At 39.0% G+C, this 16,426-nt stretch overlaps 1 pseudogene; it reads left to right on the plus strand.

The window, feature by feature from the left end:
• Positions 1-15,749, plus strand: part of LOC104874154 — a 55,089-nt pseudogene extending 39,340 nt beyond the window's left edge.
• Positions 15,750-16,426: the final 677 nt, after the last annotated feature.

The following is a 16,426-nucleotide window of genomic DNA, read 5'->3' on the forward strand; positions in this document are numbered from 1 at the left end:
CCTCATGCCCACTGCTGTCTTGTTGAGCAAGCATCAACCTACCTTCTCAGGGTATGACAATTACCCTCCTCCATTCCAAAAGTATTCCCATCCCCATCCCAAAAAGTTGAACATCAGACCCCAGATCCAACTTCCCACCCCTTAGCTCAGAACCCTATTCTAGCCACAGTGCTGAGCTTCATACATCTTTGTACTCTTCTTACCCATCTAGCCATGACTTGCAGCCATATTGTATCCTGGCCATCTCTGTCCCAGTGTCATCTCTGGAAGCTAAACCTATTGCCTAGGTCCCAAGGCATGCATCACCAATTGCACAGCCATTCAATTCATCACTACTTTGAGGCCCTCAAGGCTTCACCAGCCTACCCTACCTCCCAGCTTTTCAGTGCCTCTCTCCTGGGCCACATCCACCATCTGCTTTCTACACTTTGCCTTCTGTGTCCAATTTCATTGCCTATAGCATGCCAGGAAAGCTCTAGCCTACATTGTCTCCCATTAATTTATTTATGACTGGAATTGTTCCAAAAAAAGACTTCATATGACACATCCTCAGATCTCATTATATTTCTGAGATGGGGTTCTAAATCCATGTCACTTCTTACTCTATCTGCCTTATGAAACACAGTGGGTGGGGTTCAAAGACTGTTTCTCTGTAACTTCAACTCCTACCCCACCCAAGACCAATTATCAGTAATAACATAGGCCATCTTCTTACCAAAAGGAAAGCAAAGGCAAAGTACTGGTCTTGAACTACAAGTCAAAGACAAGTAACACAGTAAGACCATGAAGAGCAGCATGCCATCACGGTACAGGGAGCTCAGACCTTTCCAGAGACAGATGCTGTTCTCCTACTCCCCCTGCTGGACAGCTATGTTCTACTGAGACTTGGAAAGTCCACAGGCCCGGGCTGAGCTGAAACCCATGTGTGCCTCAAAATATATAAACGTTAAAGAGAAGCAAGATTTGCTAACCATGTTTCATTATATACAATGCTATTCTAGAGAATGGGAGTACCCCTCATCAGAAAAAGGCAAGAGCCACTTATCAGACAGATTGGTGTGGCTCTCCATTCTGCAATTTTCTAGTTATTTGATACTAGAAAAGGTATTCTGAGTATCCGTGGGTACTATGGTTCAGAGGGTTTTTGTCCCCCAAATTTTTTTGTGTTGGGCATTTGATTCCTGGTATAGTGATATCAGAAGTTGGGAGACCTTTATGAGGTGGAGCCTAGCAGGACACTTTTAGGCAACTGAGGATACTGCCCTCAGCAGATGATATTTCTCATGGAACTCTGGTTAATTCTTGCGATAAATTTGGGTTAGAAGCCTGAACCTGGCCCTACTCATTGTTAGTTTCCAGTTTTGTAAGGGTGATCTTTCGTTACACACACATTCCCATCATGTGACACAGCCCAGATGCCTCTCATCAGAGCTGAGCCAAAGCCAGTACCATGTCCTTGAACCTCCAAAACTGTGAGTTAAATATTTTATATGATTCTGCAAGTGAGAGGGAAGAATTAAAAAAAACAAATATTAATGTACTAAAATCACAGAATTGGGTGAGGGTCAAGTAGAAAAAAACTATTTGGGGGAGCTGGGATTTAGAGGCACTATGGAGGGGCAGCTTGAAAAGAGAGGTGCAGAACTTCTGAAGATAAAGTGCCCCATGTCATCACTTCATTCTACAGGAATCAAAGAAAAGTACCAGAAAGACATTATGAGCTCAAATTAATCTAGTTCTTTAGTAAGATGAAGTTGTACAGAGTATCTCCTGCAGACTTCTAGAATTAATAGGGTAGGCAGTATGGTAGAGCTACTTAGCATCTGACCTGATATGTTTCAGGAGGGAAAAAACAGCAACTTACATTCATTCAACAAATATTTTGTTATCCACTTTTTGGAGAGGGGGTGAGGGTGGTGCTGAAGATTCAATCCAGGGCCTTGCACATTCTTTCCACGAGCTTTACCTCTGAGCAGTATCTCTAACCTAGTCTCTGATTTTGATATAAAATATATATAATGTCTTACAAATTGCATTATACTTAAAACAAGTATACCAAAGGGCATCAGCATATCAAGTTCTGTTTGTGGTTCACTCATAATCATTCTGACAATGAAAATTTTACCTTGCTGGTATCTCCAGGTATCTTCCAGGAAAACAGCCAGAGCAAATTATATCTTCTCACTTCATAAACTGTTATTCATTTCACTGACTAACTTGAAGGAAGAAAGACAGGCACAATATAGAATAATAGTCAATGTATAACAAGAATGAGGCTTACCAGCTGTGGTGGCACATGTGTGTAATCCCAGTACTCAGGAAGCTGAGGCAGAAGAAGCATTACGAGTTTGAGGCCAGTCTAAAACAAAAAACAAAAAAACATGCTGAACTATATAATATAGTGAGACTATCTCAAGAAACCAAAAATAAATAAATAAATAAATAAATAAATAAATTTTTTAAAAGGATGAGGGTCTTATTTCTTTCCTTAGCACATCATCTAACATTAGCAATAATGAACATATATTAAAATAAGCTAACGCATTAAACATATGTTCCCTATATGCTTGGTTGCTTAATTCATAATAACTTCACAGGAAAAGGAATTTTTAATTTTCTGCAACTTTTTAAAGTTATACATGCTTTTAGATGAGTAGGGTGATGCAAGCCTATAATTCTAATACTTAGGAGGCTGAGACAGTAGGATGTGCCATGATTTTGAGGCCAGCCTGAACCATATAGTGAGACCCTGTCTCAAAAATACATACATACATACATACATACATACATACATACATACATACATAGAACTGAACCAGGCCTTCATCAGAGCAGACCGGTGAGGACTGCCCACCCACATGGGCACCTCTGCAGCATTCGTCCCAGCCCCAACTCCCGTGCTCTCAGGTCTCCTGGTTGTGGCAGTGCCTGAATCCACACTACAGAGGCACAGGTGGTCATAAAAGCCATTTTATTGAGCTTCAGAAGATAGAACAAAAGTGAACTACAATAAAGGCACATTAGATCTCCGTAGTTGGCAAGTTGGAGGGCTCACCACCTTCCATCAGAACCTGGACTATCTTCAGGGGAAGGGCAGGTGGAACCTGCAGAACCTTGCAGAGTCAACCCTGCAGGAGGTCAGGGAGCTCAACTTGGGCCGTGCAGCCAGAATTCAGCCTGAATCAGTGGTCACAGAGGAAATTAAATTAAAAAATTAGTCAGTTTTTACAAAAAAAGGATAATGCCCATACAACATATGGAACATAATGAAAGCAGTTCTACATGGAAAACTGATAGCAGTGGATGCCCACACTAGGAAAACAGAGCAGGCTCAAATGAACAATGTAATGACGAATGTAAGGCTCCCAAAAAGAGAAGAGCAAGAAAAACCCAAAGCTCATACAAGGGAAGAAATTATAAAGATCAAAACAGAAATCAATGCAATGGAAACTAAGATGATACAAAAACATCAATGAATCAAAAAGTTGGTTTTTTGAAAGAATACATACAATCGATAAACCCTGAGCCAACCTTGTCAAAAAAAGGAAAGAAAAGGCTCAGATCCATGCAATTAGGAATGAAAAAGGTGAAGTCACAACAGATCCAGCAGAAATCCAGAGGATCATCAGTACCTACTTTGAGGACCTGTACTCTAATAAAATGGAGAACACAGAAGAAATGGACAGGTTTCTTGATACTTATGAATTACCTAAGTTGAACGAAGAAGATTAAAAAATTATAAACACCCCAATTAGTTTACCAACTAAGAAAAGCCTAGGTCCTGATGGCTTCACTGCTGAATTCTACAAGACATTTAAAGAAGTACTGCCACTACTCTTTAAATTTTTCAATGAAATTGAAAGGGAAGCAAAAATTACAAATTCATTCCTGGACACAGTGTTGCTTTGATTTCAAAACCAGGGAAAGACTCAAACAAAAAAAAAGAACCACAGGCCAATCTCCTTAATGAGCATAGTTGCAAAAATCCTTAATAAGATACTGGCAAACAGAATACAGAGGGTCATCAAGAAGATCATACACCCTGACCAAGTCAGATTTATTCCAGGGATGAAAGGATGGTTCAACATACATAAATCAATAAATGTAATATACTATATTAACAGAGTCAAGGACAAAAACCATATGATCATCTCAATAGATGTAGAAAAAGCATTCAACAAAATACAACACCCATTCATGATAAAACCCCTGCAGAAAATTGGAATATATGGTCTTTATCTCAACTTGATAAAGGCTCTCTATGAAAAACCAATAGCCAACACCATATTAAATGGCCCAAAACTGAAAACCTTCACACTAAAATCAGGAACAAGATAAGGATGCCCACTATCACCACTCCTGATCAATATAGTTCTGCAAACATTAGCCACAGCAATTAGATGTGAGAGAAATTAAAACAATAAAGATAGGAAAGAAAGAAGTTAAGCTGTCATTATTTGCTAACAATATGATACTCTATATAGAAGACCCAAAAAACTCTGCCAAAAGACTTCTAGACTTAATTGACACACTCAGAAGAGCAGCTGGGTACAAAGTCTACACTCAAAAATCAATAGCCTTCTTGTACACAAATAAAAGATTCACTGAGAGAGAAATTAGGGAAAAAAATCCTTTCACAATAGCATCCCAAAAAATAAAGTATCTAGTTATCAATCTAACAAAGGAAGCAAAAGACCTCTACACTGAAAACTACAGCATTCTGAAAAAAGAGATCAAAGAAAATGATAATCCCTGCTCCTGGGTAGGAAGAATCAACATAGTGAAAATGGCCATGCTACCAAAACTGCTTTACAGATTTAATGCAATCCTGATTGAAATTCCAACAGTATATTTCACAGAACTAGAAAAAATAATCCAAAAATTCAATTGCAACCAGAAGAGACCTAGAATAGCAAAAGTAACAGAGACAACAGAGACATGACAATGCCCAATTTGGAACTATACTACAAAGCCACTGTGATATTAAAAAAAAAAAAAAAAAAAAAAAAAAAAAAAAAGCACAGTATTGGCAAAGAAAAAGACCCAAGGATCAGTGGAATAGACTGGAAGATACAGAAACAACTCCAGATGTACTCAGCTACCTCATCTTTGACAAAGGAACCAACTATCCTCACTGGAGGAAAGATAGCCTCTTTAATAAATGGTGTTGGAAAAACTGGATTTCAACTTGCCAAAGATTAAAACTAGACCCCTATCCTTCACCATGTTCTAAACTAAAATCCAAGTGGATTAAAGATCTAAATATTAAAACAGAAACACTAAACTTGCTGGAAAATAAGTTAAGTAGAACTCATGAAGACACTGGCATAGGAAAATATTTTACTAACAAATCCTCAGTAGCACGGGAACTAGCACAAAGAATCAACAACTGGGATCTCATCTTATTAAAAAGCTTCTGCACTGCAAAAGAAACCACCAACAAAGCTAAGAGACAACCTACAACATGGGAAAAAAAATTTACGGGCTATCCCTCAGACAAAGGTCTACTATCTAGAGTATATAAAGAATTCAAAAAAAATCATGCCCCCAATGAACAATCACTTCTCAGACAAAGAAGTAAAGGCAGTAAATATATATATGAAGAAATGTTCAACACCATTGGTCATTCAGAGATGCAAAGGAAAAAAATGTTGAGATTTCATCTCCCCCCAGAAAGAATGGCTACTATCATGAAATCAACCAATAATAAATGCTGGTGGAGCCATGGGGAAAGAGGAACCCTTCTCCACTGTTAATGGGAGTGCAGACTGGTGCAACCACTGTGGAAACCAATATGGAGATACCTCATAAAACTAGAATTTGAGGTCCCATTTGACTCAGCTATCCTTCTGGTAGGTATCTTTCCAAAAGAATTAAAAGAATCATACCACGGTGATACATGCACACCCATGTCTATAGCAGCACAGTTTGCAATAGCTAAAACTTGGAAACAGCCCAATTGCCCATCAGTTGGAGACTGGATAAAGAAGATACTACTCATCCATAAAGAATGAGAAAATAGAGTCATTCATAGGAAAATGGATGCATATTGAGGCCATATTCTTAAGTGAAATCAATAAGACACACATGTAAACACTGAATAGTTTCTCTGATGTGATAAACTAAAAGTGTAAATAAGATCCAAATTGTATAACTGATAATGTGAAATACAAAGAAAAGGGCTAATGGTGTAGGGGAAGTGGGAAGGGTCAGGGAAAGGAAATGAGGGACAAGAAAAAATATGAGAAAAGGAAACAAAGTCTTTGTAATTAGGGGAGGGTAGAGGGGGTGAAAGGAGGGCAGGGGAATGGGGGAAAAATGAGAACCAAGATGTGTCATGTAAAGGTACATGATCCCAACGATGAATAACTGTACTGTTTTAAGTAAAAAGTACCAATAAACTCAATGAAAAAATAAATGAAACTTTTAAAAATAAATTTACACGTGTTTAATGGGTTTTTGAAAATACAGCAATAGAAACCTCCCATACTAAAAATCAAAGTTAAAGGAATAAGTAGGAGGGGGCAAAGGGAGGGCAGGGACAAGGGGAAAAAATGAGAACCAAGACCTGTCATGTAAAGGTACATGATGCCAATGATGAATGTAACTACTGTATACTGTATACCTAAAATGTACCAATAAACTCAATGAGAGAAAAATAAACAAAGTTAAAGGAATGAAACAAATAGAATAGGATATCTAAGAACTAAGATATTACAAAAAGAATAACTAGCCATAATAGGGATACTGGAAGGAAAGAGAAAGGAACAGAAGCAATTTTTAAATAAAAATGGCTAAGGTTCTTTTTAAAATTAGGAACAGGGTATCATGGCTTTCCTCACTATAGCCCCCCTGCTTCCTCCAGGATGTATTTTTATTTTGCTTTTTCCTCTTTTACTCAGCCCAAGCTCTCTCCACAGAGCCAATTTCTCCCTCACTCTTCACTTTTACTTTTTCAAATAAAATTTACCACTGCTTTTTGCTTTAAAGAAAAAATAAGCAACAGACATCAAACCTCAAATCCAGCACTCACTTCAGCAGCACATATACAAACCTCAGACCCACAAATCCAGAAATACCAACTACCAAAAGACTAATACCAAAAAACCTACACCTAGGTATAACATACTAACACTGTAGAAAATTTGAAAACCTTCAAAAGAAGCCAGAGGGAAAAACACTTTATTTTAGGGAAATAAATTCATCAGATTTGTCTTCAATAACCAAGCAAGCAAGAAAAGAATGGAGCGAAATATTTAAAATATTTAAAGATATGTGATGGGGAAATGCTTTGGGGGGGTCTCTAAAATCACTCTCATGCTCCACAATTCATTTCAAAAAGCTGTTATACTCATTATGGTTTCTGACCAGGAAAGTATGTAGTTTAAAATCAATAAAGGAAAAAGTAGCTAAGGCAGAGATCAGGAGAATCCAGGTGCAAGCTTTTATAGTTCTCCTAGTGGACAATGTTTAACTCTTCCAGCAATTCTGTTGACCTGTGTGAAGTGTTCCCTACTAAGAAAGCTCACCCAAGGGCTGGTATTCTGACTTTTCAAAAACATCTATGTGAATGACCTTAGCCACTGTCTCAAGCCCTCAAAGGTCAAATTGATAGAGTGGCCCAGGCCCCTGGGTAGGGGTGGAGGTGGGATGAGATATTCATCTAAAAATCACACTGTTAGTATAAGCCATCTGGCAAGGTATCTTACTTTCTTTATTGCTGGGACACAATACCCTACACCCACAAGTTAAAGGAGGAAAGGTTTATTTTGGCTCACAGTTTGTAGAGGTTTCAGTCCACAGTTGGCTGGCTCTGAGGCAGGGTAGCATGGCAGAGGGGTATACAGAGGAGAAACAGTTCATGACAGGTGGCAAGAAGCACAGCAGGATCAAGGGAGGAGGAAGTATACTACATATAGTAAGTACACCCTTCCAGGCCACACCCACAGTGACCCACCTCCTTCCACCAAGCTTCACTTTCCAACATCATACCCAGGTATTAACCCATCAATGGGCTAATTCAGTGGTAAGCATCACACACCCTTTACCCAAAAGCCCCACCTATGAGTGCAGGAGGCTCTGGGGGATATTTTAGATATAAAACATAACACAAGTCCTAAGGTCCAGGTATACAAATACATTCTTCTCAATTTAGATATTCCAAGCACTTAGAGGTATCTCCCACCAGACAGGTCAAGGACCAGTCCCTGGAACTTTGGAATACAGTGAGCAAGGCTTATAGAACCAAGAACTTCTGTGTTAATTCTTTACCACACCAGAAACCATCAAGGGAAGTTACCCAGATAGAAAGAAGCTCACCAGATGATATTGACACTAGGTACAGAGTTGCTTGTGTCTTTTTCATGCAGACAATGTGCCCTCAGTAGAACATATACTGGAATTCAATTGGGCAGGACAACCATTTCCTATCAGCCTGTTTGCAGAGTCCATCATTGAGAAGCAGACCACACAGGAGCATCAAGTCCAGGTAAGGAATTAGGTAGAACTTGAGCTTACTGTCTTACAAAGGCAGTCTGATGCTGAGAAAGAAATTCTAGACTCCAGATGAGGACATGGACACATGACTTTGTCGTTTTATCTAAATGGCTGTAGAGTTCTCTTCCAACACATTTTTCCTGCTTATAGGTAGGAGGCAATATTGCATAATAAATAAGAACATCAGCTGGGGCAGGCTCCACAGGCAAACAGCCTGTGCAGTCACACAGAGGCTTGCACTCAAAAAAGCCCTAAGCTTGATCTAATACTCTGATATCACCATCTTCAAATTCTTAGCAACACTTACATAAGGGGCCTACATTTTTTTCCCACACAACCCCACATATTAAGTAGTCTGTCCTGATACAAGGTCTAGAGTCAACCTATGGGATCAAATCCCTGTTCCATCACTTTTTAGGTATAAGATGTAGGGCATGTTATCTGACTTCTTTAAATCCACTTCCCATCCTATAAACTGAAGATAAAACTGATCATTATAAGAATTAAAGGGGATAGGTAAATCTGATCAATATATAGGATAAATATGTACTAATAAAGTTTTTTTTAAAGAATTAAATTAACCAATAACAAAGCTGGAGGGGCTATGGGGAAAAAAGGACCCTTTTGCACTGCTGGTGGGAGTGTAGAATGGTGCAACCACTACAGAAATCTGAGTGGAGATTTCTCAAAAAACAAACTAGAGGTCCCATTTGACCTAACCGTACCTCTTCTTGGTATCTTCCAGAAAGAATTAAAAGCATCATAACACAGCGATATATGCACACTCATGTTTATAGCAGCACAGTTTATAATAGCTAAATAATGAGTAGATAAAGGTGTGGGTTTTTTAAGTGGAATGCTACTCTGCATAAAGGATAAGCTTTAGACGTTTATAACTAAATGGATGGACCTTGAGATCACACTCTTAAGTGAAACAAATCAGACACACACAGTTAATTACTGTATTGTTTTTCTGGTATGAGAAACTAAAAGTGGAAATAAGGACTGAAATGTATAATGGATGTTGGGAAATGGGAAGAAAGTGTTCAAATGTAAAGGGGAACAAGGGAGGAGGGAGGAAAAAAAGGAAGGAAGGGACAAGAAAAAAAGCGAAAATAGAAGGAAAAAAATGAAACAAAGCCTTGGTGCACAGGGAGAGGAGAGAGCTTGAGGGGAGGAATGGGATAAAATAAAATTTATTTTTTTTAACTTTAAATAAAGTTTAAAAAAGATTTAAAGGGAATACTATATGCAAAAAGGTAGCATTGTAATATACATAATCATAAATGGTAACTATTATTCGTTCTCAACAATAATGAGGGTATGTTAGTTATCTAATACCATGTAACAAATTACCACAAAACTCAATGGCTTAGAACATGTATTATTTCAGTTTTTGCAGGTCAAAAATCCAAGGGCAGCTTAGCAATATCCTCTGACTTTTGAGTCTCCTGTCAGACTGTAACAGTATGTCAGCCATGGCTCCAGCCATCTCAAGGCCCAACCGGATAGGAATCTGATCTCAAGCTTAGGCATGTGGCTGTTGGCAGGAGTTCCTCATGAGCTGTTGGGCTGAGGGCCTCAGGTACTCCCTGGCCACAGGGCACTCTGTGGGCCTCTCCACAGAGAAGCTCACAACAGGGCAGCTTGTGTGTTTCACCCCAAGCAAGAGCCAGAGAGAAAGGCAGTTTGAATAAAAAGTCACAGTATTTTGTATGCAGATACCAACAGTGTCATATCATCATTTTTAACATATGTGATTTATTACAAGTCACTAGATCTATGCTACACTCAAGAGGAGGAAATTACAAAAGGGCATCATTAAACAATGCCTAATCCCAGCACTCAAGAGACAACGCAGGAGAATGGCAAGTTTGACACCAGGCTGGGCTACATAATGAGTTCAAGGCCAGCCTGGACTATACAGGAAGTGTCAGAAAGAAAAAGAAAAAGAAAAAAGAAAAGGCAGCATTGTTATGGACTGAACTGAGTCACTCTAAAATTTGTATGCTGAAGTTCTAGCCCCTAGGACCTTAGAATATGCTGGATTTGGTGATAAAGCTTTTTAAAAAGTAGTAAGATTAAATGAAGTCATATGAGTGGGCCTTACTCCACTTGTAGTGCCCTCACAAGAAGAGGAAGAGATACCAGGGATGTACATGCACAGAGGAAAGGTCATATGAGAACACAGACAACAGTTATCTGCAAGTCAAAGAGAGAAGGCTTAAGAGGAACCAAAGCAGTTTCCTGCCAGGGGCCTTTTACACAATAATCTCTTATAAGATTCTCCTGCTTTTGCAGAAAAGGGCAAATTTAGTACTCTCAAATATACAATAGTAGGCTGATGATCATTATAAATAATCTTAAACGATCCCACACTCCAGGAAATTGGAAGCTCCATGATTTAATCATCTCCAAAGGTGTGAATTGTTGGAATTAACATACTTAAGAATTCAAAACTTAAGTAGTTTTTAAAAAGACACTTAAGGGGTCTGGGAGGTGGCAGCCCACGTATGTAATCCCAGCACACAGGAGGCTGAGGCAGGAGGATTGCTATGAGTTTGGACCAGCGTAGGCTATACAGTGAGTTCAAGGCCAGCCTACACTACATAGCAAGAATAAATAAATAAACAGACACCTAACTTTCTCACCATGTGTCCTAATTTGTTATATTTCAAAATGCTGTATTGTATTAGACCTATTTCATTTGCCATAATTTTTAGATCTATGCATATCTTAGATATGTTCTGATGTTATCAGGCAACACAACCACAATAATACACTTTTCTTCTTTTCTTAAATTTAATAGAAAAATGATTCACATACACTAGGTTTCCTACAGCTACAGTCTATCAGACAGGAGTCATACTCTTTAAGAAAAAGAAATTAATCATTCTATGGAGATCTTTTCAATGTAAAATAACTTAGGTAGCTCTCTTCAATGCATTTAGGAATTTTAACAAGCTAGCAATCCAACCACATAAATACTGTAAAGCTTTTAAAGAAAAATAAGATTAAGCAAAGCACATAAATTAATTCCATCTCTTAATGACATATCTCAATTTAAAAAATAAAGTCTTGCACTTTCAGTTCCAGCCATGAGAAAAGCTGGTATTAAACTTAGCCTCCTGCCATAAATTGAACAAAATACATTAAAACCTATTTATGCCTAGTGTACCACTTTTGGGATGCCACTAACAATGGAACATAATAAAATCTTTTCTCTTCAAATTCTTGTTCCTTTCATTTTTCTAGGTAATATATATGAATTTCATGCAAACATTTAAAAAAGTAAAACCTTCAGCATATTAAGCAACAAGTGTTAAGGATTGGTCAGCAATCCAAACAGACCTAGGATTCTCGAAAGAAAATAATTAAATGAAGTGAAATTCATCTTCACCCTGCATGGGAAGCTGAATCTGAACAGAAAGTTGCATTCTTATAGGGCAGAAAAAACATAGGCTTGTTTGAGTTTGCCACCATGGGTAGGACTTTCAGGTCAAGGTCTAGAGAGGAGGGAACCACCCACGAGAACTCCAGGAAAAGAACCTCTAGAAATTTTATAGAAATTTTTCTCATGCCAGTGTGGTTGCATATGGTTGTAATTCCAGCACCCAGGAGGCTGAAGCAGAAGGATCCCATAAATTTGAAGCCAACCTGGACTACACGATGAGTTCAAGGCCAGCCTGAACTACACAGCAAGACCTTATCTCCAAAAAAAAGAAAGAAAGAAAAAAGAAAAGAAAAGAAAGGAAGACAGGCCGGTGATTTAGCTCAGCGGTTGGGTGACCTGTCTTGCAAGCACAAGGACCCAAGTTCAATCCCCAGTACCAAAAAAAAAGAAGAAGAAGAAGAAAAGAAAGGAAGGAAGAAGAAAGAAAAAGAAGTTTTTCTCAGGTACTTACCTATAGCTATATAACCACAAGATAAGATTCCAAAAGACTTAGCAGAAAATTGCTTCTAGGAAACTGGAGAGCTGTTCAGAAATTTCTGAGACTACACAGCCCTAAGAGTTCTATAGTTCTAACCCAGCCAGAGTAGGGAGACGCTGGTAAACTCCAAGACTTTAGATGTGTCGCCAAAACAAACAAAAAACAAAACAAAAAAAAAACCTCATAGCAGGAAAATAAAATACCTGCATTATTAAATTCAGTTACCCTAACAATAATGAGGTCAAGACTAAAATAAACCTCCTATAGCAAAGCCTACACACAGTTTTCATCAGAATTAAGGTAATCCGCCAGTAATTTAATCCCCCTCCCCCCATTAGGAACAGAATTCACCACTCTTTGGAGAAAGATAGCATGATCCAGAACTTCTACAAAGTACTATCTACTGCACCTAGCATGAAAAACTTACGTAAAACTTGTTACATTAACTAATAGCCAAGAGATGGAAGCACATACAGAGGTGAAACAAATATTAGAGCTAGCAGAGACTTCAAAATTAAGATGTTAAAGAAAATAGGGGTATGAAGAAATGGAATATAACAGAGAATTGGAATTTTAAAACAACTGGGCATCCAGTAATTGCGGTACAATTACCTGAAAGTAACAAATTATCAGATAAGCTCACAGTACAACAGAAAACAAGAATAAATTTGGCCAGGCCTGGTGGAATACACCTGTAATCCCAGCACTCAGGAGGCTGAGGCAGGAGGAGTGCCATGAGTTCAAGGACAGCCTGGGCTACATGGTGAGTTCAAGGCCACCCTGAACTACATACCAAGACCCTGTCTCAAAAAGCCAAAGTAATAATAATGAAAATGATAAAGATGACAGTGAAAATAATGTCTCCACTATTCATTGTGCTAGGCCTACACAAATTCTTGATCCACGTGGCACTTAACTCTTACATGCTTTATTTCCCTTCTTTCAATCTATTACTCACAAGACCCATAGAGAAAAAATGAACTTTGGAGAAGCACCCTGTTAAATATGAAAAGGGTTCTTTGAAGAAGGTGAGTACAAAGTCACAGAATTTTTAATCAAAAAGTTGTTACAGCACTCACAAAGTTTTATTCTAGTTCTAATAATATGTATTTGTAGCTCTAAACTGTTTTCAACTAAATAATAATCACTCTGAACTGTACATCACAGGGCATATACACCTTCTAAAATTTCTACTATCTGCTTCCATCTAACTTACCTTCATCTCTACCTCAAACATACACTTCTGCCCGCCTCGAAGCAGTGTTTGTTTCTTGCATATATAATCCTCCCTCAAATATGCATCAAAGCTGGGTGTGGTGGTGCAAGCCTGTGACCCCAGCATTTGGAAGGCTGATTGAGGGCCATCCTCAGCTCTATATTAAGTTCAGGGACAGCAGAACTACATAATGAGATCCTGTCTAAAAAAAAAAAAAAAAAAGTGGGGGGGGATGCATCTAATGATAAATCTTTGTAGAAAACTCTTTTCAGATCCTTGGCTCTAAGCTGTGGAACAGGTCGACTCCAGGAAGCTTATCAGACAAGTTACTAGAAAGCAGAGCAGAGATTTCAGACTTCACAAAAATGTGTTCAGCAGAAGAAGTGTTAATTTATATCTGTATATCCCCCCAAAGCATTATGTACTCATAGGCGGGACTCTGAGGTGACTGAATCATGGGATTCGGTATGATAATCAGCAGTAGATTCATTCACTGAATTTCCAGCTAACTGTGACGTTGGGAGGGAAAGCCTGGTCAGAGGAGGTGGGTCACTGGGGGTGTGGCCCGGAAGGGTGTGTCTTCTCCCTCCTGGATCACTCTTTGCTTCCCATCACCATTCCATGAGCTGTTTCTCCTCTGCCATGCCACCGTGCCTCGCAGCCAGCCAACTATGGACTGAAACCTCTACAGTTGTGAGCCAAAACAAACCTTTCCTCCTTTAATTTGTGGGTGTAGGGTACTGTGTCCAAGCAGTGAGAAATTAAGACAAAAAGGCTGCCTGGCGTGGTGGCACACACCTGTAATCCCAGCACTTGGGAGGCTGAAGAAGGAGGGTTGCTGTGAGTTCGAGACCAGCCTGGGCTACATAGTGAGTTACAGGTCAGTCTCAACTACATAATGAGATCCTGTCTCAAAAAAAAAAAAAAAAAAAAAAGGCAACGGGTAATCACTGAGGTGTAGGTAAGACAGACCATGACCCAAGATCCTAATCTTTTTATCACTAAAACACCTTTATCATATACATATTTGAAGCCTTACCACCTAATGTGATTCAGAAGGCCTAGGATGGTCCAGGTCTTCACCCACAAAGGCATGGGCTGGCTCACAGGCCGTTCTGTGGGTGGGCAGGCAGGGGCTGGTGCCTGCAGCCATGGGAAATTCAGGTATCAAAACTGACTCCAGAAAAGAACCTAACAGACCAGTAGCAATGGAAGAAATTGAGTTACCAGAAACCTGTCATTCCCTACAATGCAAAGCTCAGCTGGTGTCATGGGTTTTAAAAATCCTTTGTGAACAAAAGATCAGAAGCAACATGATGGATTCAGCTCACGAAGAGGCCACCAATCCTAACATCTTCAAAACAAGATGCATCACCTCACACTACCACAGTTGGTGAAATGAACCATTTGTGCTGCTGCTGTGTAGCTTTCAGCAATACAGCAACCACATTTCCGGTTCAGAAGGTCCTCTTTCAGCAGCAGCTTAATGCCTTCTCCTGCAGCTTTATGCTCCTCTGGAGCACAGTGCTCCAGAGTTTGCAACCCATGATGCAGCAGCAATACTTGCAGGGACAACAGAAGCCATTTTCACTCCATTGGATAAGAGTTCAGATATTGCTCCAAAACCACAAGTCTCATGACAAATTTACAAACACTTATCAGGCCTTGGGGAACTGAAAATGCCATGGAACTAAGAGAGTATTACTGAGGCTTGGTGCCCATTCTTTTCCATAATGAATACAGCAATGTTATTTCAGGCCTTCAAGGTTCCATTAAGGAGCATCTGCCTACTTCAACAACTCACAGGGCCCATTTGGTTAGTGACTTTTATCTGTGGAAGTGTATTGGGTGCCATATTGGGGTTCTTGTTTTTTCCAGTTAATGTTGTAAAAATTGACAGTCTTGAACTGGTAGGGAGTCTTTCTTTAGCCAAAGTTTTCAAAACAATCTGCCTAGCATGGGACAGGAAACTGACACATCTCTTCAAGGATCTCCATCTGAAGTACCATCAGTCCTTCATCTCTTGGGGCATAATCATTGTGACTTATGAATTCTTGTTAAAGATCATACGAAAAGTCACCAGCAAAGTGCCATGTGTCAAATGAATAAACCTGAGAAAAATACAGTTTGACTTAAGTTCAAATTGGCCCCAATACAGGTTGGTGTCATTGAGTCCAGGCCACAGTGAATTATGGGAAAGTCGTTTTCCCTGAGCATCAACAAAAACAGAATAGAAGGTTTCAGTAGGAAAAATAAACAAATAAATAAAGGTCTAGGATGAGAACTGAACATAGGCACTAACAAGTTTTCCCACGATGTTAGCCTAGGATCAGCAGTAAGAATTAGAAAGTAATACCGTAGAGCAAGTATTATTGTTCATTATACTTCCTCTTATGTGGAAGAAAGTCCTAGGAATTAAGTGGCAGGGTCAGGGGTGCTATGCACTTGGTAATTTTCTCTGAGCAAACCAAGGTCAGAAACTGTGTGTGTGTGGTACTTGGAATTGAACCCAGGGTCTCACATATGCTAGGCAAGAGCTAAACAACTGAGCTGCACTACTAGCCTAGAAATTTTAATACTAGGACTTTCCAGCATGTAGCATAAAACACATACCATGTTTGTCAAATTGGTTTAGACCATCCTAAAACCTAAAATTCAATATATATAATGTAGTTTAGTTTCAAACATTTCATAAACATAAACAAGTTATATTCACTCACATATTAAAGTATGTGCTACCTTAGCTCCTTTTTCAACAAGTGCTTAAACTGTTCCTTAGCTT

Source organism: Fukomys damarensis, unplaced genomic scaffold (genome assembly GCF_012274545.1).
Source record: "Fukomys damarensis isolate Sample0158 unplaced genomic scaffold, DMR_v1.0_HiC HiC_scaffold_4, whole genome shotgun sequence".
In the NCBI taxonomy this organism is placed as follows: Eukaryota; Metazoa; Chordata; class Mammalia; order Rodentia; family Bathyergidae; genus Fukomys; species Fukomys damarensis.